The 15,256-nt window shown below is 44.4% G+C and overlaps 1 pseudogene across 1 annotated transcript in view; it reads right to left on the minus strand.

The window, feature by feature from the left end:
- The window catches only part of LOC147894397 (uncharacterized), a 38,791-nt pseudogene extending 25,489 nt beyond the window's left edge, over positions 1-13,302 (minus strand). The window contains exons 1-2 of the transcript XR_015542144.1: positions 13,021-13,302; positions 10,889-11,036 (exon numbers count right to left, since the gene is read on the minus strand). The product of XR_015542144.1 is annotated as an uncharacterized LOC147894397 (transcript). The remainder of the gene's footprint in view (positions 1-10,888; positions 11,037-13,020) is intronic.
- Positions 13,303-15,256: the final 1,954 nt, after the last annotated feature.

A 15,256-nucleotide genomic window follows, 5' to 3' on the forward strand; every position in this document is an offset into this window, starting at 1 on the left:
AATTCTAGTGGGACCACATCTTCAAGGCCATACACCAATTGAAAAGGTGTATTCCCTGTACTGACCTTGAGTGTGGTTTGGTATGCCCATAAGGATGCATTTAGTTTCTCTTCCCAACTAGAATGCTTTGGTTCTACTACCCTCGTGAGGATAATGCATAATATTTTATTGGTGGATTTGGTCGTTCCTTTCCCTTGAGGGTAGTAGGGTGTGCTTTTTCTATGGATTACCATAAAGTCAGACAAGAGTCCTCCAAGAATTCCAATACAACAACTTCAAGTTGAGGAGGTGGATTTGCAATTCGAGTATGAAGTTGAGTATCCAGTGTACTATGTGGAAGGAGAAGAAGGTTTAATACCAGTCTATGCAAATGAAATTTGGCACAATACATATCGAGCGCCAATCAAGTGCTACAGTTGTGGAGAGAATCACTGATTGCAGAGTGCCCTCATCATGGTAGCCCCTCTACTTTCCAACCACTCTGTAGAGATTGTGGCATTGGCCATGCTTGTATGGATTGTCCCATGAAAAATAAGGCCCCACGACAAAATGAGGCTAAGTCTAACTTCTCGATCGGCATTAGTGGGGTGGAGAAGGCTCAATTTCAAGCACTTTAACTATGGGTGCAAAAATAATAAGATCAATTCGAGGCTGAGAAATAATAAAATCTTCCCAAGCCCTTAGGGAAAATTCATCAAACTCTCTGATTGCAATTTGCATCTACACCTCAACAAATATTCTCAACCAATCAGTCGTGGACTAAGTCGATATCCTCTTTTATCTAGCAATAGATCTTGGTAGCTACTCGAGTGATTTTCTAGAGCTCCTAATGGAGAAAGCATGTCTAGGGGCAAGGTTTGGTGTGAAACTATCTATTACAATCCAAACACTTCATCCAATCTCCTTTGATTTTTGTGTTATTGGTAATGAAGCAGATATGCTTGGTACATTAGATGAGGAGTGTGAGCGGGATGCCGAGGGGATTGGTTGAATGGTTGCTAGTTTTTATTAACTTTATTTATTTTATTATATTGGATGTGTTTGTATTTGTTGTTATTGAAAACCCACCAAAAATAGGTGTGAAATTATGAAAAACCCCTAAACATTAGTGTAGGATAACACTATTTTCAAGGGTAGTGTTTGGTGCCATGTATAGGTACTTCTTGGGTATGGTTACCACTTGGAATGGATGAGCAAAAATGATGATATCTTGCCAAGCTCTATCAAGTGTACTCTTCCTTTGTCTTATTTTTGTTTTTATATTTGTTCTTCCTCATAAAGGAAAAAGAAAAAGAAAATGTAAGCCAGAGTGGGTTGACAATGTTTAAGTTCGAGTGAAAGATTGAAATGAGTGAATGTATGAATGATTGAGATGTGAGTGAAAGAATGGATATGTGGCTTGAAAAACTTTGTTAGTATGAGTGTAAAATTGAATGAGATTTTGTGTGTGAGAGAGAGAGAATGAGAGAGATAAAAAGTGTGAATTTGTGAGAATAAAAAATGTGTGAATGTGAAGAAAATGAGACTGTGTTTGTACTGAAAAGATGAATGAGTAAATGTGATTATGTGAATGATTGTGGATGTGTGTGTGTGTGTGCTAGACTGAATAAAGATGTGATGAGTTAGTGAAAGTGTGGATGTTTGTTGTGATGAGCATAACCAAATTACATTCAATGTTGGTTACTAGATAGAGGATTGCTAAAGCTTTTCCATTTTGGAAGCTAGGTAGTTTTTGCCATGTTTAAACTCTATTTGAGATATGTCGAGGGAGCATACCGAGTACTTTGGCCATGTTTCCTTGGGGTGGGACCTTGTGTCAAATAAAAAGAAAGAAAGTGCAGATGATGAAGAAATAGCGCGCAAGAGTGAGAAATTAAAAAAGGGATGGAAATTTTAAAAATATGAGGGATTCCTAATGATTTGTGATCTTTCTCTGAGGATGGAATATGTAGTTTTGGGATGGTTTTCATGACTAGATGTGTGCTAGAGACCGAGGTCATAACCGGAGACATGTTTATAGTTTGGTCTATGACATGGAAGAGAGGCTAGATATTACTGCAATACAAGTTCTCGATGCATATAAACACGCTGCACCAAAATCTCTTTTACACATCTTGTGCCTTCTTTGACTCTAAAATCTTTTACTTTGCCTTTCCAAGATTCTAGGAAAGTGCTCGCTGATTGTTACTTTTTGAGAGAGATTCATTGGGACATGTACTAGAGAGAGGTGGGATAAGTATTCACACAAAAAAAGAGATAGAGGTAGAGAGAGAGAGAGAGAGAGAGAGAGAGAGAGAGAGAGAGAGAGAGAGAGAGACAGAAGGGGGGGGGGACAATAAGGGTACTAAGTGGACTAGAAATTAGGTGGTTGCAAAAAAAAACTCTCCTAAAAACTCGCTCCTCGCAGACACTCCAAAATAATTCCAACATGTTTCTAGCAATTTGATGAAGGTCGAATACTTTTCAAAGGTTGGCAAAAGTTCGACATATGGATTTCCAATTTGATTTCAATAAAGCGAAGTTCCAAAAGTATCAAGGTATTTGTTGTGGTATTTAATTCACTATGTGGTGATCAAGCAATTGACATCATATGGTTAATATAAAATCCTGCCGAAAGTTTATCAGAGAGTTTTTTTAGTTTCACAATATTTTTAGAACATAGTACACTTTTGTATGTTTTCTTGTGAATTTTAAAGTAAAATATGTAAATCCTAGCGAAACTTTAAAATTTTTCATATAAAAGTTTTAAATCCTGGCGAATGTTTCAAAGATTCATTTTTATTAGGGCATACAAACTTTCATTAACAATATAAAAGTTTCTCTTATTAACGAATCTAACATGAAAAATCATCCTTGCTCCTTAGCCATATTTGGTTCCTTTTTTTTTCAAACAAATTCTGAATGGAACCACGTCCTCACCTACAGCTGTCCTCACTCCCATGACTCCTTTCCTTCCTGAGGACTTGTAGTATGAAGTCACTAGGGATGGAGTCTAGATAATAAAAAATAAAAAGGGCTCAAAAGTGCTGGCCACCATGAGGCGATTGATAAGCCAACACTTCAAGAGTGGCATAGCTACTGAATGGCGGTACCAAGGTGATGCAAAGAAGAAGGTAGTGATCTAGGGATTGAAAAGACAATACCCTAACCACCCAAATTGGGAGTTCAATGAGGATTAGATGCAAGAGCGCATGTGTGCTGTCTTGAAGCATCGTAGGTTAACCTTGCGGACTTCCATCACAAAGGGAAATGGCTAAACCTAGTTGGGTAGACGAAGCTGACTGGAAGTTTCTAAAGGAGGAGTATAAGTACTAACCCCAAAAGTTTAGTGTGCTTCGCACTTTGGTGCAAGTGGATGGTTGGAATTCGAGGCATGGGTGGTAAGTCTACTTCTTCTCATTAAAATTATTATTCTATGTGTTTTATTACATATTGCATGCACTTTATCTAACTATCATAAATTGGGCCAATAACAAGCTATGATGGGTTGCCTTCCCATAGACAAAGAGACGACATACACATTCCACATAGGAGCAAAGCTGTGGTTTATTGAGATGGAGGCACTGGGAGCGACACAGTCAATTGGGCTAAAGTGGCTTCTTGCATGGTATAAGTATACTCCTACTTGTAATCTCACTTTTTAAATTGTTTTATTCTTTAAGTTCCAATCTAATTTCCAATTAATATGGCTTCACTCTTAGGGTGCAAGCCCGAATGTCCCATCAGGGGAGGTATGTAAGAAAACAATACAACGTCTGTGCTCAACAGATAACAGGATCTCGTATGCAGGAGAGAAAAGCAGATAGTATGGAGAATCAAAATTTTGATTACTATAAAATTGATATAATAGATGGCACTGCCTCCCAGTCGTGCACTCCTATGTGAGAAGCTTCAATGGCATGCTGGAAATAGTAGAGGACGGACGCTGGATGCTAAGGAATCAGGGTTGCTGTAGCCAATGATGATAATGGGCTTCACGGGCTTGCTCTTATATAGCCACCAGTCAGTCAGTTAGACCCAATTGGGTGACCAACCCAGTCTGTCCAAAATGGCTAACTCAAGGTCGGTCCCGAAATATGCCATCGACCACACGATAGAACCGTGGCACGGAATAGAGCCATTCGGGATTATCTGGGGCTCCAAATGGGCCCCACAACTCGAGAGTGGGCTGCCCTGGAAAATGCTCCGTCTACCCTCAGTGCGGTCAGTCATGGGATGCCTTCCTTCACTTGCATGTAGCCTAGTTGGTAGTGTGCCAACTCTATCTGAAGTTGTTTAGCCATAAGGCCACACATGGTCCCCATTTGGTGTCCAAACAAGGACCTACCAGATAACCGAGCTACTCAAATTCCTTCTCCTCATATGGGGGGCTTATAAGTAGAATTAGCTGGTTCCCGCATAGTTATACAAGAGTGGAGCATTGATATCTAACAATGTGAGCGGTGATGACGAGGAGGCAACTCTTGAGGGATTTGGCTTACACAGCTTCGATCGAGAGCCAAGGATTAGACATAGCTCATGAGAGCCAGGGATCAGGCCAGTGCGATGATGACGATGACGATGATGACAATTTAGATGAGTAGTAGTAGTAGTAGTTTGTATATACTTTGGCATGAATATGCTTGTGTATGTCGGCTTGTTTGAGCGATTTTGTATCACCCTTTTCGAAAGGGAAATTTTGTAACAAAAAAGGTTGTATATACTTCGACATGTATATGCTTCTGTCTCTCGGCTCATTTGAGTGATTTTGTATCACCTCTTTTACAAGGGAAATTTTGTAACAAATAAGGTTTGAGAGTTTTATCTCGCCTCTGTGCTGTAAACATTCTTTTGTAATGCAACAAAAAAAACATTAATGGGGCAAAACAAGGCCTGTTGTGGCCCTGTTTAGCCCCACTAATGTTTTTTTAAAGTTCTGTTAAGGGTCTCTATATAGCGATTCTTTACTAGTGTCGCTATATTGCGACGTTTACTAGAGTTGCTATATAGCGATGCTTATATAGCGACATTTCTTTTTCGATGTTAATAGCGACATAAATAGCGACCTTTGTGCCCATCAAAAAAAACTTTTTAGTGTAAAAAAGGTCAGCATTTTTGTCGAAAAATGGCATGTGCCTTGTAGTGGGTGCATTTGGTACTGTATGTGCTTCTAGGAAGGCACTTTGTCCACATCCACATGCAGATCATACGTATGTGAAGGAAAAATACACATCAGAGAAGGTCATCCATATGCCCACCATTGGATTGACACTAAAATTTGCACAAGTCTCAAACTCAATGTTCCTTATGTCCTTGTAAACTCTTAAGTTCATCGGATTTTGGATATGCAATCGGGGAACAAGAATGCCCATATTCACATGTGGATGCTACGTGAGATATGAAGGAAAAATGTGCAACGGATGCTGACATCCGTATATCACATGTTGGTTCAGCACCAAACTTTGAAAGGGTATTAAAACAAGTTTTTTAAATGTCCTTGCAAAGTGTAAGGTGCATCAAATGCCAGATGTGACACCGGGGAACAAGAATGCTCATATTCGCATGTGAATGCTATGTATATGAAGAAAAAATGGACAACAGACACTGACACCCGTATACCCCACCTTCAAATCGGCACCAAAGTCTACACAGGTCTTGAAAAAATTGGTTTTAATGTCCTTGCAAAGGTTCATGTGCATCTAGTACTATTTGTGCTCCACGGAAGGTAGTTTTCCCCATTCCACATGTGGATAATACACATGTCAAGGAAAAATACAAATCAAACAAGGACATCCATATGTCCCACCATAGGATTGGCCCTATACTCCACACGTCTTAAACTAATTGTTTTTAATGTCTTTGCAAAGTATCAGATGCATCGAATGTCGAATGTGCCATTGGGGAACACATGTGTCAATAAAAAATATACATCAGAGAAGGACATCCATATGTCCAACCATTGAGTCAGCACTAAAATTTACACGTCTCAAACTAGATGTTCTTTATGTTGTTGCAAACTCTCAAGTTCATTAGATGCTCGATATGCCACCGGGGAGCAAAAATGCCCATATTAACAAGTGGATGCTATGTGATATGAAGGAAAAATGTGCAACGGACACTGACATCCTTATATCCCCCCATCAGATTAGCACCAAACTCAATATAGTGATTTTTTTCTAAAGTTGAAATAAAAAACCCCTCTTATTATTATAAACCTATTAAGCTTTTCCAAAAAGTTGAATTAAAATATCCCTCCTTTTGAATGCACACTAAAATTTTGTAAGGTGAACCCCCCGAGGAATAAGGTAACACACTCTTCTAATTTCCTAGGTGACCACCCCTTTTCCTAGATAGAGGTATATATTTTAACTAGAGACTCATATCTCCTAATGCTATGTCACACACGTCTTATTTCTTAGTTAAAAACTTCTTTTTCCAAGATAGAGGTATCGATTTCCTATATAAAAATTTAACACACTCATCTAATTTCCTAGATGACAACCTCTTTTCCTAGATAGAAGTATGCATTTTATCTTTTTCGTAGATAGAGGTATCAATTTCCTATATAGAAATGTAACACACTCAACTGATTTCCTAGAAGAAAACCTCTTTTCCTAGATAGAGGTATGGATTTGTAGTGGGTCTCAGCAATGACTCACATGTCGTGGGGATGTTGAAGATATGATGATGAAGCCTCTACTCCTAGCTACTCCTTGTGGGAGAAATTCATAGCATGATTCGTCTGCAAGTGTCACTTGAGCGGCCTCCGGATTATTGCAATGTGTCTCTCTCCAAGCAAGAAAGAGGGAAGGGGAAGAGGGGAGGGGAGAGGGAAGAAGGGAAGGAGAGGGAGAAGGGATGAGCAATAAGAAGAGAAGAGGAGAGTGAAGGGGGATGGATGTTGAGTTATCGAGCTCCACTCGTGATATGCCAGGGTAACCGTTGTGCATTTATGTCACCGACTTGTTAGCTGCAGATGTGGTTGGTACACCGCCCATGAATAATAGCTGGATGACAACTATCTTTATGTACTCTAGTTAGTGGCTCAGTTAGTTTGCCACCTAGGTTAGTTGAGTTTGGTTTGAGACCCACATATAGGGCTCACCTATTCCTTTTGTACTGAGAGAGATTCTTTTGGCTTTTACAACTAAGAAGAGGAAAACTGTTTTTAGCCTATGAGGTTTACACGAGACGAGAAGGACAGGAATGTGGGTGAGTCGGTGTGAGGTGGCAAAAAGGGAAGTGTGGGAAGACGGAGATATGTGGATACGAGACTAGGAGTAAACATATGATGGGAATTCAAGAATCCAAATGTGTCCGTTGTAAAGTCATAACACTGAATAAATGCAGTACACATTTAGACGTCCACCTGGGGAAGTGTGACAGCATCAAACTCCATGAGATACATGCGGGCTATCTCATTAGGTGACAGATGCTAGATAGCTTGAGTGTGGGATCAAGGAAAGGTTTGAAAACCACCCAAATGATCGAGGAAGATGAAGTAGGGGATGGAAGATCACAAGGTGTACTTTGTGGGGCCAAATCACTGCCACCGGTACTGTGACCAGTGTGCCCACTAGATGCCTTGGATGGTGTTTTGATTGTACCTGTGGGGGGCAGATAGTCAGAGCCTCCATGATCTGAATCAGAGGAACTCAAAAAAGGGGATAGCTCCTCATTTGATATAATAGTGATCCTATTGGAGGGAGGTGAATCTACAGCTGCTCGAGGTCATTTGGAAGTGAGGCTAGCGTGATGGCCACCTAGGGGTACTACCCCAAAACAAAAGAAAACAAAAACTAGTACAAGCCTCTCACGGCTGAATCAAAGGAGTGTACATAAACATCCACATGGGTGGCATAAAGTGCCACTGAGGCCCTCTTGGAGCATTCGTGAAGAAGAGATCCTGATGATCCTAGTCTCGAAGAAAGCAGCAGGTCTTCTCTCTGCCTGATTTGGAGTCCCCTTGGATATGGTCCCACTGACCCTTGAGTGAATGGACAATCTCACTCCATATGTCAGCTAGGATCTTAGCAACTGAAGGGGTCTTGCCTTCGAGGACTTGCGAGTAGCGGGCTTTCCAAATGTGCCAGCCCACTATAGTCCCAATGATCTCCCAAATGGGGTGATGACGTGCATGCCTGCATCTGAAACTGCTAGGTGAAGAGGGACATCTGCCACCTGCCCCCATGTGGGTAATGAGATAGCTGGGGTCATGGGGCTCATACTCATAGATCATGTGTTGGCCGTCTAAAGTGCTGCACCAACAGAAAGCTCCCTAGGGATCATCTCTAACTCTGATATGACTCGTGTCAGGATGTTGAAGGCATCGCACCAAATCTCCTAAGCTCTGGAACACCCCTAGAGGCAATGCTTGGGGGTCTCAATGGTGTGTCTCTAATAGATCTAGCAGTTCGTGTCATGGCCCATCTGGGTAAGCCAGCTACCCACTGGTAACCCGCCATGCACTAAAAGCCACGTGAAAAAAGAAATGTGATGGGGACTTCAATTGGCCCAAAGGGCTCACCACCAAAAGGAACAGATGAAGATTCCCTACGCATACCAACTCTGAGTCTGCATGGGAGCTCTCTCATATAGCCTCCCTAGTGCCCTCCTGCCAATCCTGGCACTATAGGTGAAGAAGGAAACCAGGCTCTGTGAGTCCTCTGTTGGAGGCCACCTCCACTCTCCTGGGTCCCAATCCAGCTCTGCAAGGGTCCTGCCATCCCACAACCTCTGTTGCCGAGACTACACCTACTTTGCCTGGATCAATGGATCCACATGCCACTCCTTCCCTCGGAGACCCAACACTTCAATCCTCTGCCAGGTGAGAGGAGACTCAGTAGCTATGTCATCTCGAAGAAGGCAACTGTCCTCTCAGAACATGAATAGAGTAACTGAGGAGTTCACAAGCTGACTTGTTATCACCAAGGAGACTCCCACTAGTGTGAATTGACCAAGCCATTGCTCATCGCCTAAAGAAAAAGTGATTTGTAGTGTGGTAAGCAGCCATGCTGGAGGAATGGCCTCCTCTATCTCTACTCTCCTGGTTTAGTACTCATGGGTCCACCTACCATTGCTACCAAAGTCACCGTATCCATGTGCCAAAAAATTTCCTGCCCAAGCGCAAGGATCAGGCTGGTCCAACTACCCAGGTCACCCACAGGATACAAGATTTGTCCCCTAGTTGTCGGCCCCCTCCATCTACAACACCGTGTTCCAGATGAAAGCTTGTCTATCAATCTCGTCCTGGCTGCAGTGAGGAATTTGCAAAAGGCTGTGGCAAACTAGACTGAGAGAAGGCCCTGCATTAAAGAAGGGGGGTTGTCGTAATCCAATGGAGGGAAGGTAAACAATCGCCCTCTCACCTGGGCATGCAAGTGCATCCAACAGCTCTTCAACTGTGGCCATTCTTCATTCCCCCTACTGAAGAGTGCAAAGGAAGTGTTCGGCCCATGTGGGTGGGGCCAAGGGCATGATGCGGTGATCTTCTCCTTTATGGAGGATGAAGATGGCAATGTCCAAGCATGTAGGAAGGGTGCCTTGCCTGCTTTATCTAGATAGTACCATGGATCGGCATGAAAGAACTCGAGAGGTAGAGGTTGGAGGAGGAGCTTGTCTTCCACGTAGGAATGCAAGATGTCCAACCTCTTTGCCTATTGCGTGGTATTGCGAGGGGGGTAACCGGCTCCTGGGAATGAGGGGAGGGGGGGGGCCGAGGAGGGAGGTTAGTAGAGTAGGAGGGGATGGGGGGGGAAACATGGGGGGAGGGTGTGTCACGAGGGCAAAGTTCTCACCTCGAAAATTTTCACTTTTTCTTTGCTCCCCAGGTGGTCCCCTACGGGGATCCAAAGAATCAGCTTGACTGAGTTTTGAGATGAGCTGCTGAGTGGAACTCCACCTTACTGATTTCCCTTCACCTTCACAAAGGTTAACTGACCCTTCAGATGCTCAGAGGAATGGACTGGATCTCCTTGTGCGAGCTACTTGTTATGTGGAAGCTCTCATTCACATAAAGCTTGCCGGAGTGCCATGTACTAAAAGGAATGCCTACCTTCCTTCTCGAGAGACTCAAGACATGCGGGGAAAAATGACCGTGAAGTCGCGGGGAAAAATGACCGTGAAGTCAGATCTCAAATCCCCCAACTCCGGCTAGTTATGACTAAAATTGGCTAGCTAGGGCTAGACTAGTAGAACTGCCAAAAATAACTGGCAGTGCCTCCAAAGATAGCAGACTGTTGGTTTCCAAAAGAGAATGTGCCCAACCGCGCCAAGACTCGAACTCACTAAGTACAAGGGCACCCGTCTTGGTTAGTGTAACCAAGCCGAGCCCCTTGCTTATCTTGTATTCCTTTCGGTCGTGGGGCTAACCACCGGGGCCATGGCCTTGCTTGAGACTATACTCTCTTCATAGCCTTATATGCTAACTTTGGGTGCCAGGACTACGATGGCCTTCCTCCCTCCACGCACACATCGAGCTACCGGAACTATGGTATCGCACGGCTTCTGGGGATTGAGGAGAACTTGTAGGGAAGCAATCGCTGACAACGAACAGCTGAATCGATCGAATGATCCACAGACAGCTCTACTGTGGATTTTTGTCCACTTTCGTCGCCACATTCTATCAACCCAGATCATGGGCCCAGTCCCATGATCGGAAGGGTCGGGCGACCTCTTGCTCCAAAGGGCTTGTAGGATAGAGCTTGAGAGCTCCCCTACGAAGCCTTACCAGTCAATACGTGATGGACTGCAGGATTCTCAAGAACTCCCGCCGACGGCGTGGTCTCAGATGGTTTGTTTTCCGTGATCTGATCTACGCGGACTCTGGGCCTTTGCACGGTAGTTACTAAGCAGGGTCTCTAGACCTCCACAAACTCCTGGGACGAATGGTTCAGAGTTTAGAGCACACAGCTCTCTGCATCAACGAGAAGACCTCCTGAGCCTGCACATTGAGGATCACTATGCCTCCCACAAGGAACCAAACAGGCCGCGGTTTGAGGAGCCCTTTCCTCAGTCCCAGAGGAAGCCTTGGCTCCAAGGGGAGCTCCCAGAAGTACCTGCATAGACATAACTTAACGAAGGGGAGGGGAGTGCTGATAAAGCCTCTCTTACGTTAACTCTCAGAAGTCCACTCGCAGAAAGAAGAGACCATGACTGAGCCGCTTGTACTTATTTCAAAAGGAAGAAGCATGTGGGCAAAATGCCACAGGGTGAAGATTACAAGAGAGCATCTCTCAGATGCAGTAAAATCTCGCACTCTCTCTCAGGGTCTCTTCCTGGAGCTCACAGCTCTCAGTCTCTCTTCCCCAGCTACTCTTCCTTGTCAGGTCTGAGTGGAGTCGAATCCCTTTTTGATTGAGTGAGAAAATGGAGGGAACTAGCCCTCTAGACTTCAAATGATCAGCCACCTCTCTTCAAGCAGCCTTTCCTCCTTTGGTTCTTTTCCCCAACAGCCACTTGTAAGGGCCAATCAATTCAAACTTGCCCGTTTGAATTTGATCCCTTCTCAAGGACCATGGGTTGGGGATCCATTCATACCATGGGCTGCTCCCCTTGGTTGGGTCCTATGGTTATGTCAAAAGGGCTGCCCCCCCTTGACCCAAATGGAGGGCAAGGATTTCTCCTTGCGGTCGGTGTCGAAGCCGGTCCTCATAGAGCTACTCCCCTAGAGGTCTAAGAGCCTCAGCCCTTAGTCGATGCCGAGGATGGTGAATGAGGGGTGGACTGAGACTTGTCAACGAGCCTCCCGTTATATTCCCTCCCTTTTACTCTTACTCCCCGGCTTCTTTGGATAGAAGTGTGAATCATTATAGCCACGCACGATGTCCACGAACCGCCATAGAGAAGGTTCCATCCTACATGAGTCTTCACTTGAAGGCTACTCCCTCCAGTGACAATCGTACAGCTTGTTAGGCCTGAATTGATTCGGTCTATCACGGTGTGCCATGATAAACTCAAGGTCTTCACCCTCTCCACGATCCATTATGAGAGTTGGACCTCTATTCCATTGCTCATGGGCTGAATCATCGTCTTCATGAGCACCCTTCAACATTGAAACATGAAAGGTGCAATGAATATGTAGATGGGGAGGAAGTTGCAGACGATAGGCCAGCTTGCCTACCCTCTCAAGGATCTCATAAGGCCCGTTGTACCTACGTGCAAGACGCTCCGTGAGCTCCTTGGGCATGCTGAACTGCTCAGGGTTGAGTTTGAGATAGACCTTCTCGCCAACCTCATACTCCACATGCCTCCTCTTCCTATTTGTAAATTTCTTCATCCTATCCTGAGCTCAAGTGTGCTTCTGTGCAAATATAGCATCCACTTCCTTTTGGGGCTAATGGGCTTGACGAAGCCTTCACCGATCCCACACTGCTCTTGGGCTGAGTAGTGTTCACTTTGCCTTTACCTTTCTGAGCTGTAATAAACTTTGGCTTGGATGTTGAATTGAAACGTCCCCCACCAATCGGTATTTCTTCTTGTTCTTTGAGCCAAACCTCTTGAATTTCTTCTTCTGAATGGAGGGATCCCTTGTCCACTTGGCTTGGTCTTGGCTTGAGCTTGTCTCTCACCACCGTGATTCTTCTCTTACCAATTGGTAAGGTGGTCAGCCACCTCATAAGTTTTAGCCACCGTCTTGACATGCTCCCTCATGAGCTCGTCATGCACCCAAGGCCTCAGCCTTTTGATGAAGTAGTACAACCTGTCAGCCTCACTCATCTCCTTGATCTATAGCATAAGGGAGGAGTGAGACTTGATGAACTCCCTCGGGGCTTCAGTGTGTTTGAGACTGTTCAAGGCATCCCGAGCCTTCCATTCAATGTCAAAGGAAAGAAATTGTAGCCTCAACCTTTGTGAGAGCTCCTCCCATGTCGAAATGGTATAGGTGTTGTGGTTGGTCCTCTCATCCTCTTTGTAATTCCTCCACCATAGCTTTGCATCATCCACCAAGTAGGTTGAGGCATGAAGTACTTGCTCTTGGGGATCAACTATCATGGCAAGGACAAGGTATTGTTACATGTGGTAGATGAAGTTCTCCAATACCTTTACCTCTCGTGCGCCCTTGTAGGGTTCGGGTTCCTTAAGCTTTACTCGATGCCTTCTAGATGGTCCGGTCCCATCATCCTTGATTAGCTTGCTCATCACATGAGCAAGCTCGACCTTTGCTTCTGAAAGTTGCTGCTGTAATAGCCCCTGGCTGGTCTGCAACTCACTGAGAGCAAGCTCTATGGCCTCAAGCCTTGCATCATGTTCTCGGAACTTGATCTTGGTCCAACTCCTGGTATTGCTTGGTTCAGCACCATTGACCTCATTTGAGTCACCCATGACTGAGAAAATGGTCTTAAACTGGCTGGACTGTCTGTCTGAGAAAACACAAACTGTGGAAACAAACTGTCAATTCACTTGACTCCCCAAACTGATCAAGCTGAAACTTTGGGTGAACTGACTCTACTCAGTTCTTTAAGCTTTGATACCACTGTCACGAGGGCAAAGTTCTCACCTCAAAATTTTTCACTTTTTCTTTGCTCCCCGGGTTGGTCCCCTATCGGGATCCAAAGAATCGGCTTGACTGAGTTTTGGGATGAGCTGCTAAGTGGAACTCCACCTTACTGATTGCCCTTCACCTTCACAAAGGTTAACTAACCCTTCAGATGCTCAGAGGAATGGACTGGATCTCCTTCCACGAGCTACTTGTTATGTGGAAGCTCTCGTTCACATAAAGCTTGTCGAAGTGCCGTGTACCAAAAGGAATGCCTGCCTTCCTTCTCGAGAGACTCAAGACATGCGGGAAAACATGCCCGTGAAGTCAGATCTCAAAACCCCCAACTCCGACTAATTATGACTAAACTTGGCTAGCTAGGACTAGACTAGCAGAACTCTAAAAAATAACTGGTAGTGCCTCCAAAGATAGCGGACTATTGGTTTCCAAAAGAGAATGTGGGCAACCGCACCGAGACTCGAACTTAGGACCTCTTGCTAAGCACACATAGAGCTGAACGCTAGGCTAGCCAAGGGCTCCAGTCTTGGTTAGTGTAACCAAGACGAGCCCCTTGCTTATCTTGTGTTCCTTTCAGTCGCGGGCACTCCCAAAAAAATAACTATGTGCACAGCTGCACGGGAACTCGAACCCCCAACCTCCTGTGTCACAGACGAAGCACCAACCGCCAGGATAGCTCTTGGTTAGTGTAACCAAGAGGTACCACTGAATTATGATGTGTTCTCATTGGATTATGAAAAAGGGGGTTGGTCCCCTCGTCGACTCGCGCCCTGGCTCTGCCCCGGAGAATCGAACCCCTGACCTCTATGCCAATAGACGAAATACCTCACAGCCCGACTAACCACCGACGCTGGTGCTTGGGGTTGTTCTCCGTGATGATCCGATCGAGGCGGACTCTGGGCCTTTGCGCAGTAGTTACTAAGTAGGGTCTCTAGACCTCCACGAACTCCTGGGACGAATGGTTCAGAGTTTAGAGCACATAGCTCTTTGCATTGACAAGAAGATTGTGAGGGTTAAAGCTCACTGTGCCTTTTTCCCAGTTATGTACAATACTCAAACATATATATAAATGAATGAAAAAGAAGATTAGGGTGGTTTTGCATCCACAAAAACTTGTGTGGCTCTCTGTTTCTCTCTCTCCCTCTTCCATTCTTACTTCCATTGAGAGCAGTCTCAACTGGTATCAGAGCCCGGGTAATCTAGCTGAGTGTGCGTGAATGCCTGGAAGCTCAGCAGCTCTATGGGAGGAAGGAGAACCTCTGTGGGAAGCTTTGTGGGTGACTTTACTTGCATCCGAGTGTGCAGAGATCTTGGAGGAACCTTTGAAAAAGTCACTTTGGTTTTGCAAAGTGGTTTTGAGAGCCTGTTAAGTGTTTTCAAAGAAAAAGTCATTTTTTGAGCTTTTTCCTATTCCGTTCGATGATAGAGACTCCGTTCGACTCCGTATTGACTTGTAGAGGCAACTATTGCTTGCTTTTGGTGTCCACTTCACTTCAAGAGCTTGGAAATACCTTCATTCTTGAATCTGGGATCATTTCATTGGATGTCTGACTCACTGTCAGTTTCTGTGTTTTTCTGCCCGGGTGTTGGAACTCAAGTTTAGAGCAACCATTTGCAGATCTATCAGTTCCGGTGGACTCAAGAGATCCTAAGACTTCTATGTTGCTCATCATTCACACTCCGGTGGAGTTTACAAACAGCTCTATTTCCAAAAACGTTTTTCAGTCCATGTGTTGGATCTAGTGATTGAGACCATGGTTTCCAAAACCGTCTGTCCCAAAC

The sequence above is a fragment of the Dipteris shenzhenensis genome, chromosome 14, assembly GCF_047967505.1.
Source record: "Dipteris shenzhenensis isolate YYH24624 ecotype China chromosome 14, Dip_SZ_1.0, whole genome shotgun sequence".
NCBI lineage: Eukaryota > Viridiplantae > Streptophyta > Polypodiopsida > Gleicheniales > Dipteridaceae > Dipteris > Dipteris shenzhenensis.